The sequence below is a fragment of the Macadamia integrifolia genome, chromosome 14, assembly GCF_013358625.1.
Source record: "Macadamia integrifolia cultivar HAES 741 chromosome 14, SCU_Mint_v3, whole genome shotgun sequence".
NCBI classification, from domain to species: Eukaryota; Viridiplantae; Streptophyta; class Magnoliopsida; order Proteales; family Proteaceae; genus Macadamia; species Macadamia integrifolia.
Genome location: NC_056570.1, coordinates 24,914,966 through 24,931,008, shown reverse-complemented (window position 1 = coordinate 24,931,008; position 16,043 = coordinate 24,914,966). Strand labels below are relative to the sequence as shown.

At 38.4% G+C, this 16,043-nt stretch overlaps 1 protein-coding gene across 3 annotated transcripts in view; it reads right to left on the bottom strand.

Annotated features, from left to right (window-relative positions):
* The window catches only part of LOC122061566, a 35,739-nt gene that overhangs the window by 3,775 nt on the left and 15,921 nt on the right, over positions 1 to 16,043 (bottom strand). The window lies entirely within an intron of this gene.

The window sequence follows — 16,043 nt, the reverse complement described above, 5'->3', positions numbered from 1 at the left end:
ACACTATTAAATCCGGTCAATAAACCACTTTAATCATTCGTATTTCTGTGAGAAAATCTACAATAGCTACAAATGTACAAAAGCTCAAGTTTATAACTAATTAATTGAATGACACAAGCGAAAAATGGAGACATACTTTCTGATTGGTATTCTACAAACTAACTCATGTATATTTTATATCTAATTTCTAATTCTAGCTGAAAAGAAGAAAAACAACATCTTATTCAGATCGTTGCTTCAGAATATCCTCTATACACTATATTCAAATTCACTCCTGTAACTAAAATTTTAAGGGTGGTAATACTTTGCAACTGCGAGTGATGTTTCCTATGGATACCTTACATTTTTTAGCCCTCCCTGAACTGAGGGTAGAGTACATAAATTTACCCAGTAAAACTAAGATTGAGGGGCTATATAGACATTTTAAGTTGGAAAAGCCACTCGCTAGAAAGCTCATTGGTTCAACCCTTCAATTCAATTCCTGCAAGTTGGAGATATTAGAAATCGTTCCCAGCTACCGCCTCATGGTCCATAGGGCTTGAGATAAAAGCAGGCCCTTTCCACATAGCCTGACGCACTTCTCTAGTGGAAGCTAAGAAATCAGATTTGCAAAGAGCTATCACAAAGCTGTGAAAAGGGGGATAATAGATTTGAAAATGTAAAAAAGAGTAATTTTGCACTTTTGCTTCCAAATTGATTCTTCTATATCGTAGTTCTTTGTTCTATTGCTTGATATGTGATTTGTGAGGGTGTATGAATTCTTCTATGTATTGATTGAGATTGCTATTGCTATAATGGGCTGATAATTTACATGTTTTTGAAACTTACTACCTTTAATAGGCTGTTAAATTATTCATAAATCATAATAGGCTGTTAAGTTTTTCATAAATCATAATTGTTGAAAACTTTTGTATTGTTTCTTCAATTGGAGGGCATTGTGTGATTGTGACTTTGTGTAGTTTTTTTTTTGGGTGACTTTGTGTAGTTAGATATATAAAATGGTAAAAAAAAAAAACTAGGGGGCCTTGGTCGCCTAAGCAGTCGCCTTGCCCGCCTTGATAACTATGGGCTACATGGATCCATACATAACAAAGTAGGGAAAACGGAGGTCCAAAACAAAAAAGGGGAATGAAGAGGTGAAAAGATGAGAAATGAGAAATAAAAGTAAAGGGAAAGAGGCACAGCCCAACAAGTCAGGAGAACCTCAGCAAAATGTGGTCGATTACAGGGATCCTTGCCCTCTAATAGGCTCTATCCAAAGTCATACATGGGACAAGACCGAGATTACGCATGTCATTCTTCACAACTTCTCTTATGGTCATTTTAGGCCTGCCCCTAGCTCTTTTAGCACCTTCAATCAGAATCAAATCACTCTTCCTTATTGGGGCATCCTCGAGCCCCTGTTGAACATGACCATACCACCTCAAACAACTTTCTCAAAGGTTGTCATTGATCGGGGCAACTCCCATATCAGCTCTAATATGTTCATTGCTTACTTTATCCTTCCTAATTTTACCGTACAGCAATCTTAACATCCTTAACTTTGCTATACATATCTTCTCTATATGACTCTTGCTAACATTCCACCCCATAAATCATAGCCGATACTTAAATCCTTGGTTAACATCCTATGTGGAATAGAAAAGACAAAACACCATCCAGAGGCTGACATTTTTTATTATAAAAAATCCCCCTACTGTACGTTGGTTCAAACCAAAGGTTTTCCCCTAAGAGAGAAACAATCATGATACTAGTGGCGACAGCTCCGTGTAAATAATGCATGTTACATTGAGCAAAACCCATAAAGATAAAGAGTTTTTTATTTTTTTGGATGGGTGAAAATTTTTCCACGTGGGCTTTCCATAGAGGATCTCTCTCTCGTGCACACACACACACATTGCCACACAACACAAACACACATTTGCTTTCTTTTTCCTGTTTACCAAAACGTAGCCATGTTTTGGCATGTTGACACAAGTATTTCCACTAGAAGATGTTGACAAAGCCATAAAATGAAAAATGATGTCTCCCCGTCATGTAGCTTCTCGTTAACTTCAAAAATGAAGATTGTAGCTGATATCTTCTGAAACTGTAGTCTCTCCAATACCACTTTATTCAATTCTTTATCCTCTCCTTTAAATCCTTAAGCTTACAAATGGAAACAGCATGTTCCAATTTGATTTACCTCATCCCAGTTAGTCTAGAAACCCAGCCTTCGAGCAGTATTCAGGACAAGAATCACAAGATTCAAAAGCAAATCTCATAACTGGTCTTCATGATTCATGAACAGACATGATATAACAAAGGATCCAAGCATACTACTTCATAATTCCAAGAAGGCCTAATCACAGGTAATAAGATTGCCTCCAGCTGCACCCTCTACCTTCAGCTCCACTGGATCACAATCCTGATATTATACTTATGTCAATTGAGCTCAATTAGGATTCTGCTATGCTCCAACAACTGGTGCAATAGCATTATAGTCGCAAGACCGACATGAGCCATTCTGGAAACCTAGTCCGAGATTAACTGAACCAAGCCGGGCTTTTGGTCTAATAAGTATTGGTGGGGAGTTTATTTGTTTTTTAAGATTATAATCGTAATTTGTATTATTATTAGGGTAATTTACAATGCCACCCCTAGAGAATGCCAGTATTATAGGGATACCCCCTCTTTCACCAAATTAGACTCAGACCCCTTGCCGTCAATTAGTGTTACAAAATATACCAAGAATGTTGACATCAGCAGTTATTTTTTTCTAAATACTATTTTTCCCTTAAAAATAAGAGTACCGAAATTACCCTAATTAGTTTTAGTCCCCACATCGATTGAAGAAACAAGCCTAAATCACTCTCACTTCATAACGGGTCACACGAGTTAGTCCCACTGAGTTGGAGAAGATCCTCGATGCTTTTCAGATCCGCGGCTGCAACCCCCTTCCAACTCAGGAGATTGTAGTGGTTCCTCTGATTTTGCATCCTCTTGGTTATCATGTTCACTACAGGAGAAATGTCAATGAGCTTAGAAACCACATGAATGAGCTTGAAAAACTGAGAGCAGGTGTTCAGCAGTTGGTGGATGTGGCTAAAGACGAGGGACGAGCGGTCAAAGAGGAGGTACAATGTTGGTTATATACAATTGAGGCCACAAACGGAGAAGTGACGAATTTCGTTGACGCAACTCAAGAGAACGGATGCCTCCGGGACTGCAGTGCTCGTTATCGTGTTGGCAAAGGAGCAAAAATCAAGATCGATGAAGTCAGTAATCTTCAAAAGGAACGTGACCAATTTTTCGATACTGTGTCAATTCCTCCTACAGCTCCTCGTGTCATAGAATCCATGCCTCTAATGCTTAATTTCCAAGTTTTTTAGCCCACCAAGTCAGCCATGAATCAAATTAGGGAGGCCTTGGAGGAAAAGAAGTTCAACTTGGTTGGAGTTTATGGGATGGGCGGGGTCGGAAAGACAACCTTGACGAAAGCAATGGCCAAAAAACTGAATAACAAAGGGGTCTTTGATCGGGTTGTGATGGTCACTGTGTCTCAAAATCTTATTTTGAAGAACATTCAAAATGCTATTGCAAAGAACTTGGGTTACAAATTAAGTGAAGAAGATGAATTGGTACGAGCAAGTCATTTGTTGGAGAGAATTAAGCAAGGGGCACGAATCCTCATAATCTTGGATGATCTATGGTGCCCACTAAAATCAAGAGACGTTGGGATTCCCTATGGAGACACAACAAACAATTGCAGTATTATTATCACAAGAAGATTCTCTGAAGTGTGTATTGTACGAACCCTGGTGAAACTCGTCTGAATCTCAAGTTGCAGGTAGGAACTTGAGATTCAATAAGTGCAAAACCAGTTCCAAAATATATGAAATAAAACTAAGTAGCAGACTAGTATCATCAAAATAGAGAACTAGAGAATAATTAGAGAGAAATTTGATAACTTGTAAAAGAGTGACAAGCGACGACCTAAGATGAAAAACAGAGGAAAACAAAAAAAAAAAAAAAACATAACATACCTTCTCACCGGTGACCTAAGATGACAACGATAGGAAATGCACTACTCACCGGTGACGGAAGGAGCACAACTTGTCGGCAACAGAACTATCAACTTGGCTAGATCTCGTCAAAATCACAGGTCATCGGTAGAGAGAAGGAACGAAGGAGAGAAAGTGATAAAAGAGATAAGGGTGAATAGAGGGGTATTTTTGGTATAATAAGATAAGGGTGTTTTACTTATAAGGGCTAAAGTGTCATTTCATAGCATCACTTAACACTAACTGACGGCAAGGGGTCTGAGTCTAATTTGGTGAAAGAGACGGGGTGTCCTTATAATACTGGCATTCTCCAGGGGTGGCGTTGTAAATTACCCTAATTATTATTATTATTATTATTATTATTATTATTATTATTATTATTATTATTATTTTGATTAGATACATAATGAGAGTTTGAGGGGATTTTGTTTCAATTTCCTTTTTTGAGTCAATTCAGTCTTCAAGAACCTATATATGTACTTACGATGGCGATTGTATCGAGATTGAAGAAGAAGTTGAGTTAATATTATCACATGTTTTGAAAAAAAAATATATATATATATATATCCCTGATCATCTCCTCAATGCTCTCCGGCACATCCCCTCTGAGGAAGAAATAATCAGTGTTGTGAACTCTCACAAAACCAACAAGCTCCGGGTTCTAATGGATTTAGTATGGGATTCTTCTTAGCCTCTTGGGATACTATAAAGACAACCTGACCAAGGCCATCAAGAGCTATTTTTCAATCTTAGCCAAATGAAGTGGTTAATCATATTTTTCTCTGTCTAGTCCCTAAGAAGGAAGGAGTGGACGACCTTACTTAAATAGGATTTGTTCCATAGGCTCATACCTCTCTATCGTTGTGGCCGTGGAGATCTGGGCTCGAATCCTAAACCTATAAAAAAACTAAAACAAAAAAAATAAAAAATAAAAAAAATAAAAAAAAGGAAGGAGGGCTTCCATGTCAGACTTCAGGCCCACCGTTCTTGTAATTTGCTTTTTAAATTTGCTGCTAAGATTTTGGCCTCTAGGCTCAAGTCCATGGTAGATTCTCTTGTTAGTGAGAACTAATCAGCTTTCATTCTTGGCAGGTGTATCTCAAACAACATCCTCCTTTATAATGAGATTATCTGAGGATTTGACAGAAAATCTCATTCTCCAACTGCCCTAATAAAGATTGATATCCATAAAGCTTTTGATTCCCTAAGATGGGAGTTTATTTTGAAAGTGATGCTCAAGATGGGCTTTACTCTAGTTTTTGTTCACTCGATCAAATGTTGCATTTCCACTCAAGTTTTTCAGTCCTTGTTAATGACAATCCAGCGATGTACTTCACTTCTACTGTTGGGATCCATCAAGGATGCCCCCTATCCCCTAATGGGTTCACTTTGCCTCTTGAAGTTCTATACCGTAGTATCCAGATTTGTACGAACCAACAGCGTATTTCTCTTATCCCAAAATGCAGGGCCATCAAGCTCACGCATCTTGCTTTTGCTGATGATCTCATGATCTTCTCGAAAACTGGTATGGACTCTTTGAGAATATTATGTCTTGTCTTCACTCTTCAGTCCTTTGAGAATTAACCACCAAAAATATATTGTATTCCTGGCTGGAGTGTCTGATCTAGACAAGATATCCTTTATTGATAAAACAAGATTCTCCTTAGGTCGCCTCCCTGTCAACTATTTGGGTTTGTCCCTGATTGCAGCAAGGCTTACATCTCACCACTGTACTCCCATGCTCGATCTTACCAGGAAGAAGCTCCAACTATGGAAGGGTAACCTCCTCTCTTACACGGGTAGATTGGTTCTCATCAGGCATGTCCTTCAATCATCCTACATATATTGGTCTAGTATTCATGGGTTGTGCCTCAATCCACGATCAAAGCGTTGGAATCCTGTATAGCTGCTTTCCTATGGAAAGGCTCGGAATGTTCAAGATTTCTCCACCCCATTAGTTGGACAAATATTTGCCTCCCCAAGTCTGAGGGAGGTCTTGGATTAAGGCACATCAAAGAAGTCAACTTTGCTAGAATAATCAAGTTGATCTGGAAGATTTCCTCCAAGAAGAAAAGTATCTGGGTTGACTGGATTTATTCGGTCTTCTACACTCTGACTCTAATTGGACTACCCTTGTCTTGATTGATGCCTCCTAGGTCTGGCGCAAAATTCTTTCAGTTTGATCCTTTATTCATGGGGCTATCTCCTACAGGATTGGTGGCGGAACTACTTCTCTTTGGCTAGATCAATGGCATCCATGGTTTAATGGCTAGATTAATGGCATCTATGGTTTAAAGTATCTCCGATACCGATACGATACCCTCCGATACGTATTTTAAATTTAGCTAACCGATACGATACATGGAATTTTTAAAATCTTTTCGTATCGATATATATATCCTACGATATATGCCGATATACATCAATACACCATCGATACACATCGATGCCATAAGATACGATATGCACCAATACGACTTTATGGAAAATATAAAATCAAGGTGAAATGTACATTTCGGTATGTATCAATACGTATCGGTGTATCGATCGGTACGTATCGGTGAGTATCGGTATGTACCGATACAGTGTGCTTGGGTCATATAATGGCCAAGATGGGTAATTTATCAGAAAAAGATGATTTTTTGAGGTTTTTTGTTCCGAAGTTGCTACCAGCTATATTTCTCTCTAACTAAAGTGGAAATCAAGGTTGGGAACAAGGATTTTATATTTATGGGACAGCTACAAACCTTGAATTCTTAGTGCAATACCCTTAATTTAGTGTTTATGCATAATACATGTTATCAATAGCTTTTTTTAATAAATTGTTTATGCAAAAATGTTTAAAAAAACGTTTCATATCCATTTATGTGTGTATCTTTAGCGTATCTCCAATACGATATGATACCCTCCGATACATATCTTAATTTTGGCCGACCGATACGGCGACCGATTCCGATACTTTTATCCTTGATGGCATCCCCTTGGTATTCTCCTCCACCTCCACTAGATCCCGGCCAGAGTTATCTACAGTGTGAGCCTCTAAAGAATCTATGGTATCTGATATCTTAATGCTGGCTTATGCCCCCCCCCCCAAGCTCCTCATTTACTGCTCTAGACCATATTTGGAATGCCCTGCCTCCTATTAGGCCCAATGGTGGAAATGATACTATCTTGTGGTCTCCCATCTAATGTAGGAGTAGATTACAAGAACTAACCCCCACAATGTATAACCCCAAACAATGCACTTGGATAGATCTTACACAAGAAGCAAAGCTAGAAGATAACCCTTACAAGTAAATAAACAACCCATAAGAAGAAATCCCAAAAACAAGCAATCGGCCAGGAGAGAGAAAATCTCCTGCGTAGGGTAATACAGGGAAGAGGGCAGCTTCAACTAGGGAGCTCAGAATGGGCTCCAACTTGGATCGAAGGCAGTCCCTAGGGAGGGGACAAAAACCTAAAAAATTGAGAAGCTTTTGACGAGGGGTTGATGAGATACTTTCTTGATTTCAGATCTAGGATTGAGATCGCAGGATTCAGGAGGGAGAAACCCTTGTGAATCATTTCTGGTTCTAGAAAGCTTGGACAGATCTGAAGTTCTGAATTCTCACAGCAGCAGTAAATATAAACAACAGCAAATAACCGAGGAAATAGAAGAATTAAGGGAAAGTGGGAGAGGAAGTGGCTATCTCAGCCTGGGCTTCTCACCCACAGCTATCCCCTCTAAGCAAAATAGTTGCAAACTTCTTTGTTCAAATCTAAGAAATAATGGTACATATGCCTATCTATTTATAGAGGGGAAGTTTACAATCATACTAAGACTAGAAGCTAGTTTCCAAAGAGGACTAGACACTCCTACTACAACTAGGACTTGAAATTAGAACTAGGACTAGACCTTCTAACTCCAACATGGAGTAGGCCACTTAACTAATAGTCCCTAATGGACCTTACAACCGATAGGCCGAATGGGCCTTTATTGAAATTAAAAAAACACTTAATTAACTAAATCGATGGGCCCATGGGGCCCATATTTATTGAGCTAGCCCACTTAATTAAGTGGGGCAATAGAGACTTCTTGGGTTGGGCTTCTTCCTACGATGGCCTAGCCCAGAGTATGGATCTACATCACCATCTCTTCGTGAGCTTTCAATTCTGAGGAGGCTTGGGATTTCATCATACCTAGAGGAGCCTCCTCATCATGGCATAAGATCATTTGGTTCAGACATCACATTCCTCAGCACAATTTTACTATTTGGAGGACTCTCTTAAATTGTCTCCCAACTCAATCCTTCCTCATCCACCACCAGATCTCGATTTTGTTTACCTACCCGTCATGGCATAAGATCATCTGGTTCAGACATCACATTCTTCGACACAGTTTTACTACTTGGAGGGCTCTCTTAAATTATCTCCCAACTCAATCCTTCCTCATCCACCGCCAGATCTTAGTTTCGTTTACCTGCACTCTTTGTTGGAATGGTAGAGGACTCTGATCACCTCTTTTTTAGCTGCCCCTTTTATGCCGCTATCTAAAGAGGGGTTTTGGGTACTTCTGGTCAAGGTGTCGTAGAATTCTTCCCTTTCAACGGAGTGGATTTGGGTTGATATGACATTCAGAGGCTCTTCTATTAGTGATGGAGTAGCAAACTAACTTCCAATGCCTCCATCAAACAAATTTGGATGGAAACATAAGGAAATGGACCTCCAACTCTCAGCCTCTTTAAAAGATTTGGGATCCCATTTCCTTTGACATCAAAAGAAAGCTTACTCCTATCTCTCCCTCTTGTATTGACTCCTCAAAGAATAGGCATATTGTTATCTCCTGGGGTATGCCTCTTAAGGGTTTGGGCTTGTGTAATTCTTTTTTCTTTTCTTCCCACTTGGGATATTGTATTTTTTATTCTCTTTAGTAATAAATTATATTATTTACCCAACAAAAATATATATTCTCACAAGTTGTGAGTGGTGCATGTTGTTCCCTCTCCTCTCTCCTCCCTCCTTCGTTTCCTTCCCCTCCCAATTGAATTTCTTTCGTCAACCTGTTTCATTTCTTTTCATCTAGTCAGTTCTAGTTCACCCTTGTTTCTGGCAATACCGACAATTCATCAAGATTGGGATCAATCTCTCATCCCTTTCCCTCACTTCCTATGATTTTGGGAGTTAAATCATTAACCTAGTGTGACTTAAACATCAGAATTTTATCAAAAACCAATCCACTGTTGTGGGTTACATATCACCAACTATGATGGTGTACGTAGGAATTAATTAAATACCTTACTAGAAAACTAAGTGTAAAACAGAATTGAATTGTTTAATCAAATAGGAAAATCAGTAGCATGTTTTTTAACAACAGTCATCCTTATCCCGACTTAATAGACTACGCTATATGGATCCGTGCAAAACAAAATAGGAAAAATGAACGTAAAGGAGAGAGGCACAACCCAGCAAGTCAGGAAAACCTCAGTCGGCTACATGGATCCTTGCCCTCCAATTTCCTCTATCTGAGGTCATACTTGGGACAAGCCCTAGATTATGCGTGTCACTCCTCACTACTCCTATGGTCATTTTACGCCTGCCCTATCTCTTGTAACTCTATCAATCGAATTAGATCACTCCTTACTGGAGTGTCCCCTAACCTCCATTAAACATGGCCATACCATCTCAAACAACTTTCTCGGAGCATGTCATTGATCGCGGAAACTCCCCAATCAGCTATAATACTTTCATTCTTTACTTAACATCATCATCTCTGCTACACATATCTTCTCTATATGACATTTCTTAACTGCCCAACATTCTCCCCCCATATATCATAGTTAGTTGAACAACAATCATATATAATTTTCCTTTAAGTTTTAAAGGAATACGTTGGTCACACACCTCTCCACTTCATCCATTCCATTTTAATTCTTTGTGAAACATCATCCTTTATGTCACCTTCTTTATTTACGGTTCACCCAAAATATCTAAAGTCACTTTGATGTATCTGTCTCTCCTCAATTTTCACCATATCATTATCCACCATAGTGTGACTAAAGTTATACATCATATATTATGTCTTCAATCTAGTAATCTTAAAACCTCTTGCTTCCAAGGTTGATCTCCATCGCTCTAACTTAGTCTCATCCACCAAAACAATATAATCGACAAAGAGCATATACCACAGGACCTCATCTTGAATGCTATTAGTTAACTCATCCATAATAAGCGCACAAATAAAGGCTTAATGCTGATCTTTGATGCGACATAATCGTAATTGGGAATTCATTGTCTTAACCTTCAACAGATCTCACACAAGTGACCACGCCGTCATACATATCTTTAATTACATCCACATATTTACTCAACACTCCTCCCCTCACAAGACCATTAATTCAAATCTGAAGACCTACATCCGTCTAAAGAAGGCAACAAGAGCAGGCAGCATATGGCCTTACCTTGTCAATGATTTTTCGTTCCAATCCTTGATTTTTATTTCATGCTTTTAAGTCTTGGTTTAGTCCAACTGAACCATGGTTCATGTAAATTCAATGTCGGTTCAATTTAAGTGTTTAGAAGTTACTTTTACTTTTATCTTTTACTTTTCTAAACAGAAGGGAATCAATTAACTTCTTAAGTGATGGTAGGTGAGGATTTTTTCACCTTTGGTAGTTAGTAGATGAAGACTTTCTTATTCTAATTTTAATAGATTTTTCCACCTTTGGTACTTGGTGGTGAAGACTTCCTTATTCCTACTTTACTAGGTGAGGATTTTTCCACATTTGGTAGTTAGTAAGTGAAGACTTTTCTATTCCAACTTGGGTAGGTGAAGACTTTCCTAATCCAACTTTAATGGGTGAGGACTTCCTACTCTTGTAAGTGATCTATGTCAAAGTTAGGGCAGGTGGAGACTTTCCCATCCAACTCTTACTCTAATCATTTGAAGTATATAAAAGCAAAATGTGGGAGGAATTAGGTTGGTGTTTGATTCAATCGAACCACCTTGCGGTGTGAAGCCCGGGTTTTATTTTTGTTATTCTTATTATCACATCACCTTCTTCATCCATTACAAATTTTCAGCAAGTATTCTAACTTATGTTTTCTGAACCCGATTTTGATTATTTGCACTATCTATCCACCTGATTTTCTGTTAACAACTATTCTCCAATCTAGATTTATTTTTTCTCTGAGAAAAGATCCTATTCTGGTACTATTTTGATCTTTTTAGTTATAGCATTACATTAAACATGCTATTACATTAAACATGCTGGATTAAATATTTAGGGACTCTGTCATAGGCTTTTTCCAAGTCAATAAAAACCATATGGAGATCCTTCTTGTAGGCTCTATATCTCTCCATGAGCCTCCTCAGTAGGTAAATAACTTAGATCGTGGATCTACCTAGCATAAAGCCAAATTGGTTCTCCGAAATATGAGTCTCTCCTCAAGAAGGCTTTAATAATCTTCTCTCATAATTTCATAGGATGAATCATTAATTTTATGTTTCTATAGTTATTGTAGCTTTGGATATCACATTTATTTTTGTAGATCGGAATTACAATACTTCTTTGCTTGGATCCATGTATCCAAACCCATTAAATTGGCAAAATGCTTTGTAGTTGTTGTTGGAACTACAATCCGTTTCCTCCATTCATCTGGGAATTTCCTTGTGTTAATAATCTTGTTAAACAAATTAGTCAACCAAGAGACCCCACGTACTCCTAGGCTCTTCCACACTTCTATTGGGACCTCATCTGGGCATGGTGTCTTGCTTGTTTCATCTTTCTCTAGGCATCTTTATCTTCTACTACACTAACTTTTGTACATATCTATGACATGTGGTGTCTTGATGAATACTGCAATAACTTGAACTTGAATTAAACTGATACTTGATCTGAAATTTTTTAGTAGAAATAAAAATTGCAGGGTAAGGAAAATTAGGAATTCTGACCTTATAATTGAGAGAGAATAGAATAGAGATAAGAGAGAAAGTACCAACTTAGGAATCCACCTGAATTACAGGCTTGGAATCCTACTAGAGCCTAACCTGGAATCCATGAGGCCTTCACTTCTGAATCGCAGAAGTCTTGGTCTGAAATCAACAGAATCCAGCAAAAGCTTTCTTCATTCAAGTAAAATCGATGTAGAGGGCTGCACCCATAAATACATTTATAAATGTGGATGAAACCCAATCATCATTGACTTAGGAAGGCTGGAGTCAATTCTGACCAGAAAAAGAAAGGGAGAAACAATAAAAAAGCAATCAAAAAACAGACAAGAAAACATCCAAATCAAATCTATGGTGGTAATTGGGTGTCCTAAACTGACTAGGACTCCAAGGAAAAAGAAAAAGGAATGGATTTATAGTAATCTAATCCAGCCTGACATTTAACAATTAAATAACAATAAAACAAAAAAATAAATCCAAACAAGACCACAGAATTGGACTAGACCTGAAATGAGAATTCTGGAACTAATCTTGCCAGGCAAAGCTAGTCTAGTCTGTAATCGCAGGACTTTAGGAAGATTATTCTGGCCATAGGCTTTTTTTCTTCTTCCTAGAATACTTGCATCCTCACCAGATTCAGATGTTACAGTTCAGGAACCACTTGCAATCACAAATGCATCAAACGAGCATTTCAAAGGACAAAAGGAAGTATGGCACCTCACTCCCACAATGATAGGAATTGGATTCAGGAATAATTCGGAAAGCAAAAAAACCAGGATAATTTTGATTTACAAATTTGGAGCAAATCAAGTGGTCAAAAAGTGGAATGTCTGCAAAAGGTTGGAAATAGATTAATTTGGGTACTAAATATTCACACTTCAAAAAATGAAGCCAAAGAATAATCCTTCTTCAAATCATTTGAAGACTCTTAAAAAACACTAATTTTAATTTTTCGAAGTTTCTCAAAGAGGTTCAGATTGTCTGAATATTTGCTAAATTTTTTTGCAAATATGCTAGCTACGCTCAGTCCTCAGGATGCTGCTATGTCCAACCTTATCAACCAGAGTCTAATGAAGCTACCAACCAACTCCACTAAACACTTCACAACACTATTTTACTCCAAGCGACCTCCTAACATGACATAACGTCTTGCATTACACACGGTCCAAATCTGGCACGAGGTCCACAGAACTGGGTATGGTGCTAATCAAGTTATGCAGTAATACTTCACCCCCACCCCCACCCCCACCCCCATCCCCATCCCCATCCCCATCCCCATCCCCATCCCCCCAAAAGGGGTCACAAGATCAATTTGAGCAAATTGCTACAGCTAGCGAATGGAAAACTCACACGGTGCTTCAAACTATGAGGAGATTGCTATTGCAAATTCGCAAGGAGAACCAAGAGACAAGGAAGTGAGGAAGGCTCTTGGGCAACAGTCCCTCATCACCAAATTCTTTCAAGTGTTTGAACCTGTGGCCAGAAATCGTCTTCCAAACGTAGAAGGAGAAGGATCCTTATCCACCTATCGCACTGAAGTACGTGGGGCCAGTTGATAGATGCGTTTGGAGCGGGTCACATAGTTGACGGATTTCACAGCCAATTGGGCTGCAGTGAAGGACTTTGGTAAAGGCGTATAGACTGATCACAAAGCTAAACAGGCTGCGCCTGTGTGTAGTCGCGTCAATTGTATCTGCGACATGCACCACGTAGAGACCCCCAGGGTCCTGACTCAGCAGTTGGCAAATGACATCAAAAGGGAGTTCTCTGTAACTGTGGGACGTCAATCTCTCCAAATGTTTGAGATTCTCCCTAATATTCAGGATGGGAAACTTACATGTGAAAATTCCACAACTAGTTTATGAAGACCAGTCCAGAATATAGTTAGCAAAAACGGGAATGGAAAACAAACAGAAATGGACGGTATGGTTTCTAAACGGTGAAAAACTCCAAACGGTACAGGTAAAAAAAAAGGTAAGAAAACAGTGAAAGGAAAGGGAAAAAAAAAAACTGAAAACGGACAGTACAGATTTAAACATGTAAATTTCAAAAAAAGAGACCAAAAAACCGGCAATATACTCACTCATATAAATTGATGAATTATTATCTAAATACCTGCATTTAATGTTCAAAACAACTATAACATTCAACATTAATGCACATACATTCCACAACACAATAAAAATTCCAAGACATATAATCCAATATCATCTAATATAAATTCCAAATTCTTACACCATAACAAAAAAACATGTCCAAGGTCTTGTTGAGCAGTGTGGTTGGCTATGACGTTGTTCACTGTTGTTGTCAGTATAGTAGTCAACAGTCTCAGAATGATACATGCTCAGTTGCAGTTGAAAGTCATCCTTTTAGAAACCCTTTTTAGCATATGCATTAGTCTGTAGCTCAAATTCAGGGTTCCGTACATTAAACTTGAGTCGAAGATGATAATATGAGAAATGTAGCCCTTCGAGTCAACTTCATGTTGGCCAAAGAACCAGATCAATCAGAGATAGCGAGAGAGAGAGCCACTATGTTCAATAAGTCTAATGTCTGAAAAAATGTCAAAAAAAAGGGGAACGTGTTTTAAACACATTTAAAATGGAAACGCTGGATGTTTTCCCTTTTCCGGTATGTTTGGCAAACAAATGGAAAAACGTGTTTAAATGGTAAAAACGGGAATGCCATTTTAAACAGTTTTTGCATACTATGGTCAAGAAGCACTTATTCTCTTTGATAGGAATTAAATCTGGGACTGTACTGGATCTCTTTCATTCCTTTTCACATCTCTTTTTTCTCTTTAGATCGTTGTTCTGGGCAAGTAGCATAAAATATATATTGAAAATATTAATGGAAAGTTGTTCTCCTCACCCTAAAACCCTTGAATGCGCTATGAATGTATGTTAGTTTTGATTTGGGGAATTGTGACGTGTTAATTGACACCAAGCGTCTTATATTCATAATTGTAGGATTAGAGTTCTAAACAATTACCATGACAAATATGCCCTTATGGACAATTCTACCCTTATACCCACATATTACAACACTCCCCCTCAAGTTGGTGCACAGATATCACACATGCCCAACTTGCACAAGATAGAATGAAACACTTAACTAATAAGTCCCTTTGTAAGAATATCCACTAGTTGATCTCCACTTCTCACAAAAGGGATGCATATCAATGCTTGCTCTAGTTTCTCCTTAATAAAATGTCTATCAATCTCTACATGCTTAGTACGATCATTTTGAACTGGGTTGAGTGCAATGCTAATGGATGACTTATTATCACAGCATAGCAGCATGGGCAACTGAACAGGCACACTCAGGTCTTGGAGAAGTCCTTAGAGAAGTCAAAGTAACTCACAAATGGCATGTGTCATTGCTCAAAATTCAATCTCTGCACTAGATCTGACCACAACTGCCTGCTTCTTATTACGCCATGTAACAAGGTTACCACAGATGAAGGTACAATAGCTAAATGTGGATCGACGGTCATCTGGAGAGCCTATCCAATCAGCATATGTATAGGCCTCAACCCTTAAATGATCAAAAGAGGAAAACACGAAACCATTCCCTAGAGTTGATTTCAAATAACAAAGAATGCGAAATACCGCTTCCACATGGAAGGAATAAGGATCAAGTGCATACCTAACCCACCAAACTAATAGCATGAGCAATATCTGGATGAGTATGGGACAGATAGAAAAGTCTCCTAACTAAATCTCTGATATCAACCCTTATCAATTGGTTCACCTTCCTTGGCTTACATCCCAACATAGTCTCAAAAAGAAGATCAAGGGTGTATTTTCGCTAGGAGAGAACTACACCCTAGTACACCGCGCCCCCTTAATACCATGGAAGTACCTAAACTTTCTAGATCCTTGATTTTAAATTCCTTACCTAGATAAGCCTTGAATTTAGAGATCTTAGCTTAATCACTTCCAATGACAACTATATCAATCACATACATAATAAGGATGGTAACCTGATCACCCACCCTTTTAATGAATATGGTGTGATCAGCATGACTCTGTTTAAATCCAATTGCAGCCGTAACCTTGTGGAAGAAACCA